Raw genomic sequence first — 6,293 nt, forward strand, 5'->3', positions numbered from 1 at the left:
AAATTATTTAATCAAAAAGAAAGATTATGTGTATGTGTATATTATCAAAAAGAACGTAGAGGCATAAACGTATAGGCATGTATGCATGTGATATGCCTTAAAAAGAAAACAGATATGCATTAATCAAAACGAAAGTTGATGTGTACATGCATTAATCAGCAGCCTCGTGGGCAATGGTAGCGCGTCTGACCAGATCAGAAGGTTGCGTGTTCAAATCACGTCGGGGTCAAATGTCCTTACTGCAGTTTGTGTGTGTTTTCAGCCCTGTGAGTGATTAGTAACTGAGTGTAAATTGTAATTTCCCCACTGAGGATCATTAAGTTATTTTAATCCAGTGGTTCTCAACCGGTGGGGCGTGCCCCCCTCTCTCCTGGGGGGGCGCGAGTAGACTACAGGATGGGAGGTGAAAAAAACTGCTCAACCACGGGAGCTGCCGTGAGCCCCTCTCCCGTCCAAAAAGCACTCACAGTTAGCAGTACCTCGCGCAGCAGGCACAGCCTGCAGTCAGAGCAGAGAGAAAGACACACACCCCTCCGCGTCCAGGCTAGGGTGACCACCCGTCCCGCTAACGCGTGCGGCACAGCGTTTGAAGCCCAATTCATACGTCCCGCAAATTGAGACCGTGTCACGCATAATCAATGCTGCTCAAAAAAAAAGTTGGTCGCTCTATCTTGGAGCCCGAGGCAGCCAAACGAACAACTCGTTCGGGATGAACTGCGCCTGTAAAGTAGACGAGAGCCGGCGGCAGCAGCCGGTAGAGGGGGGGGACAAAAAGCGGAGGTAAAGTCGGACAGTTTCCAGCCAATTTCAGAAGAGGAGGTGACAAAAACACTGTGGTGCGATTCCGATTTAATAAAATATAATCAGACCCACATATCAGCTGGAACAGTCTCTAGTTTAATTGTAGCTCTCAGAATGTTCTACATGAGATCTGATGCTGATTTAATTAACAACAGACTGGAGATGATCTGTGATCTGAACGGATTTAGTCTCTCTGATTCTAAACGTCACTATCAGCCAGAATGTACAGAATATGACTGTAAATCAGCCAAATAGTTAAAATCCCTCTGATTCGTTGTCATGACAGCGCACGCACGTGCATACCAGGACACTGGGAAGGGACTTTTAGGAACGCGCTTTCCAATTCAAAAATGGAGAAAGAGCCCGAGTCTGAGCAGTCAGGCCCCCCACCATCAGTTAAAAAGAGAAGGTGGGTACAAGGAAGACTGGGAAGACTCTTTTGTTTAAACTGTTCCTGTGGGTTGAGAAACTACAATTCTGTTAGTCCTATAATTTTATATTATGTATTTAAAGTGAATAAATTGTAAGGAAATATAAAATTAAAATAGCTAAAGTAAATCGTAAGTGGAAGTGCATCTGTCAATTATTATAATTGTATGAATGTTCAAAATATTAATCTTTATTTAGAAAATACACATTGGTTGGCCATTCATGAGCTTACATCAGCAGTTACACATGTTCAGGGGCATGGGCATTATAATATACCATGTAAGGTGGTATGTGCTAGAAATGGGTAAACCAGTATTAGTGAGTTGCTCGTGGGGGGGAGGGGGGGTAGGCACCGCTGCGCCAGGCAGTGTCCCACATTGTCCCTCAGAAACATACACTTGTCCCCCTTGGGCTTATTAGCAGGGTGGTCACCTATTCTTAAGTAAGTTTTATCTTGAAGCTTTTGAGTGTTGTTAGGTTTTTATCTGCTTTAACTATTACCGGACAGCGGGGGCACGGAGCAGAGCAGACGGCCGTTAGGGAGGAATCCACCTCCGTGTCAGTTCCATTTGAACTGGCGGCAAAAATCTAACGTTGGACTTTATGATGAATAGAAATGTTGGACAGGTTGATTTCTGTTAATAACAAACACAACTATAGTCAATGGAAAAAAACAAAATATGACAAGCCATCTTGGTTCATCTTTCCACTGTTCCTACAATCACCATGGTTGGAAACTAAAGGATCCAAACTCAAAGGATGTTCCTCTTTAACTAAAAGGTCTATCTCTGTAGGGATCATCCCATAATGTTGTCACACACTTAGAATAATAATCTGAGTCTGTCAGCAGCAACAACACACCTTTAGTGGATGCTGACTTTACCTTTAAATTAGGAGTTAAACAGAGACACAACAGGAAGAATAAATCCATCAAATCAAGTCCCAATAGTCAGCATGTGGCCTTTTTATTTCAGGTAGTCAGCATGGAGCTGTTCCACATTCCCAGACATTAAAACAAGTCATCATTGGCGTTATTCTACGAGTCAGATGAATAAATCAGCTGTTTGCTATTTGAGCTGCTCTGTTTCCTGCTGCTCCGTCATTCTTTAGTGTCCTCTGGAAACAGGTTGCTGTCCTTTATGTTTCTTTTGGATGACATCATCAGTGTCTTTGCTTTAGTCTGAAGAAACTCCAACAGATTTAAAACCACATGCAGTCACAGAAAAAACAAACAGGGAATAGAAAATGTCAGACAAAGAATATGAAATGAAAAGTCCCCAAAGTAGGAAAATATAATGTCAATCTACCAAACAACAATAACTGGAGAGTATCCATTTAAACATGGCCGACTTCCAGTATGTCGGTAATGAAGAGAGGAATGTTTGGACATATTACAGATTCATTTTATTTTTATTTAACCTTTATTTAACCAGGAACAATCCCATTGAGCTACAGTAACTCTTCTTCCAGGGAGTCCTGCCAAGACCGGCGGCAATAAGTTTCATAATACATAAAAGACAGGACAATGGTTCCATACTACACCACAAATCTCTATAGATACTACAACACAAACAAGATACTACAAAACAAACAAAATACTACACTTAACTTAAGCCAATGCATACATGCAACTTAAAATCAGGTTCCACTGAGATTTGAACTCAGATTGCTGGAGTCAAAGTCCAGAGTGCTAACCATTACACCATGGAACCCTTAAAAGTGTTGCAAGGGTTTGCCTGAAGTTTCTTTCATAATATCCACATGTATGCTATTGAAGGCACACAACAGTGACAATGAAGATGAAAAAGCAACAATTGCTTGCCAACTTAAGTCATTTAGTTAGCTAAGCGTTCAGAGGATGTGGGAAAAGGCAAGTCAAGAACAGGTTTGAAGGACTTGCCACAGACAGTGAATACAGCAGTAACTATGTCTACTGTGTACAAACACATGGTAACTTTACATCTGTTGACAATAAAGATTCTCACAAAACGCTGCACTTGCAATTGCGTTTCTTGGGCACATTCATGTCCTCTTACATACAAAGAACTGATAAATTCTTTAATCACGATATCATGTGTCAGACATTAGTTCCAGATGAAAACACTGGTTGTCAGAAGTGGGATTTTAACCCACGCCTCCAGTGGGGACTGCAACCTGAACGCAGCGCCTTGGACCGCTCGGCCATCCTGACTGATCCAACAGATGTTCAGTAGGACCTGTTTAAAAAATTATAAGATAGTGAATTAAACATGTCACTCTATTGTAGGTTCTCAGTCATCCATGTCATAGTTAACAAGGGAAGGTTTCTAACTGTCAGTCCAAATATAGGGTGTTCATGGAGACATGGAAGAAAGTCACCATTGTGGCAATGTGCTTGACAATGGCATGGCATTGCGCGTGATGTGAAGGGAATGTGCAATACAGGCCAAATCCTATGGTGGGAATCAAGATCCACCAATGTTCTGTCCACAATGTCCACCTGAATCCAGAAATGTCCCTGCCAGATGGGAAATAGACTGACAATTGGGTCAACATTGTGCAATTATCTTCAAAATGTCCAACTGAGTCCACGAATAAACCTGCCAGATGGGAAATAAACTGATAACTGTCTTCATGGTCTAAACGTGTCATATATTGCCGTACAATTCCCACAATGAGTCCAGATGTGTCCGTTTTGGTTCCTGATCCATGCTTTACCCCAAAAGTGCACAAACTAGGCCAAGGGACATTGGACTTGGTAAAAGGTCCTCCGCAGAAGTTTGTCTCTCATCCAAGAGACTTCTTTAGTTTTTACACAGAAAGGGTTTGACACAGTGCCCACTCCCCCACCCAATCTGACAATTGAAAGCTGTGGGGAAAGGGGGGTTCCAAAGCTAATAGACCATTCAACAAGCAATTCTGATGCACTATACGGGCCCATTCAGGATGAGCACTGTATACTCTGACTGCAGCAACACAAGTTCAAATTTCAATGATAGCTTATTTTTATGGTGATTATGAGACTGAATACAAAGTGTGTATCCCCCATGCAACTCAAAGCCTATCACTTCCAGTCAATACTGTCAAGTTTGGAGCTCCTTCAGATTACATTAACAACCAGGTGACTCCTCAACATGCCCCCACCAACATAAGCTTACTTTAAACTAGATGTGGAAAGTTGAAAGGTTGAATGTTTTCACCTATGCTGTGGCTTAAAAACAGGTTCCACCGAGATTTGAACTCAGATCGCTGGATTCAGAGTCCAGAGTGCTAACCATTACACCATGGAACCGTCAAAAGAGTTTGCTAGGCAGTTTCTTTCATTATATCTACATGTGTGATATTAAAGGCACACAACAATCACAACAATTAAAATATCACGCCCCAATATATTCTCGGTTTTGAGTCCTCGCCCTACTATTTACGACATGGCCAGACGTAATCCGGCTAAGAAGCAGCACTTTTCACAGGTGGAGATTGAAACCCTGACATCTCAGTTTAATTTGCAGTAAAGTATACACCTACATGTAAAGTGTACCATATTTAAATAAACACACGGTAGCAAAGTTTATGCAGTGTTTTTAATTTTACTCGTTTTTTTCGTGAGTCAGTGTAAATATTAGTGCAAATCAGTATTGCACTGCTTTCAGGTTGTTGTGGCCGAGTGGTTAAGGCGATGGACTTGAAATCCATTGGGGTCTCCCTCGCAGGTTCGAATCCTGCCAACAACGAGAGGCGCTGTTTAATTGTGGTCACACATCTCATTATGACAAACGGCAGATGTGCCTTCATGGATAACACTATAATATCAAATAGTTACTGGAAGCCGTGATGCATCTCTGAGCATTTATTTTCATCTCAATGCACAGATGTGTTGCAGTTGATATGGCTTTGGTTCCCAGCCAGAAACTTTCTTTGAGTGACGTTACTTGCTTTATTCGTCAAGAAGTAACCAGAAATGTTACTCTCCCAACCCGGTTTGATAAAACATTAGATCACTGTTATATCGCACAAATAAGGGAACATAACAATCAATCAAGCTGCCTCCATGAGGATCCACAGACATAGACATGTTCCACCACCCGCAATTAAGCCTGTCTCCTCAGCTTCTAGACGCGCTGCATCACCTCGCATCTGCGTTTGTGACAGTTCTCACAGTTAGCAAAGCTCACATAAAGCAAATGCTTGTGGCTTAAAGATCGAGCTCCCTGGAGTGATCCAACTCTGGGATTTATCCTTCTACAGAAGACCATAGAGGCAGCTTCTCCAATTTCTGAGTAACAGGAAAATAGCCTGATAAGCATACATGTGCAGCACGACTCAAAAGGCCATAAAGCAAATGCTTGTGGCTTAAAGATCAAGTTGGCGCTCATAATACATCAGCCAGGCGCAGTCTCTGTGGCGCAATAGGTCAGCGCAGTCGGCTGTTAACTGAAAGGATGGTGGTTCAAGTCCACCCAGAGACGATTGTTGCTTAAATAACCTGGAGTTAGCCAACTCTAGGATCTAAGAGCTCAAAGATAACCAAGTGGCCTTAATCAGAAGGTACAGTTCTGCATGCCATGTACATATTCATCTTTGCAGTCATTGGTATGCAGGTCACTTGATGTAATACAAGCAAATACGTAAGGCCCCACCCAACAGTTTAGTGATAGGTGGCGTGCAATGTATGTAAATGATCAAGCTTGTTCCTGTGACCAAGAAACCACCAGCAAAAGACTGATAATCATCAGTTCCAGAACTTTCTTGGATGCCAAGTATTTGAATTCAAAGTCAGATTTCAATTGACATGTATGAAAAATGCAATGCACGTCCAGCTTCTACATTTCAGCATGAGTCAGCTTCCCCAATTTCTGAGTAACAGGAAAATAGCCTGATAAGCATACATGTGAAGCTCAACCTCAAAAAGCCATAAAGCAAATTTGTGGCTTAAAGATCGAGCTCCCATTCATTAAAACATCAGACATATGCAGTCTCTGTGGCGCAATAGGTCAGCGCAGTTGGCTGTTAACCGAAAGGATGGTGGTCAAGTCCACCCAGGGAAGTTTGTTGCTTAAATAACCTGGAGTGAGCCAACTCTGGGA

General features: G+C 42.2%; 3 non-coding genes across 3 annotated transcripts; 1 reads left to right on the plus strand and 2 right to left on the minus strand.

The window, feature by feature from the left end:
• Positions 1-2,870: 2,870 nt before the first annotated feature.
• On the minus strand, positions 2,871-2,942 carry trnaq-uug (transfer RNA glutamine (anticodon UUG)). The gene has a single exon. It is a non-coding gene; the product is annotated as a tRNA-Gln (tRNA).
• A 1,487-nt stretch (positions 2,943-4,429) lies between these two features.
• On the minus strand, positions 4,430-4,501 carry trnaq-cug (transfer RNA glutamine (anticodon CUG)). The gene has a single exon. It is a non-coding gene; the product is annotated as a tRNA-Gln (tRNA).
• A 358-nt stretch (positions 4,502-4,859) lies between these two features.
• trnas-uga (transfer RNA serine (anticodon UGA)) lies at positions 4,860-4,940 on the plus strand. The gene has a single exon. It is a non-coding gene; the product is annotated as a tRNA-Ser (tRNA).
• The last annotated feature ends 1,353 nt before the right edge of the window (positions 4,941-6,293 follow it).

The sequence above is a fragment of the Etheostoma spectabile genome, unplaced genomic scaffold (genome assembly GCF_008692095.1).
Source record: "Etheostoma spectabile isolate EspeVRDwgs_2016 unplaced genomic scaffold, UIUC_Espe_1.0 scaffold00018404, whole genome shotgun sequence".
NCBI classification, from domain to species: Eukaryota; Metazoa; Chordata; class Actinopteri; order Perciformes; family Percidae; genus Etheostoma; species Etheostoma spectabile.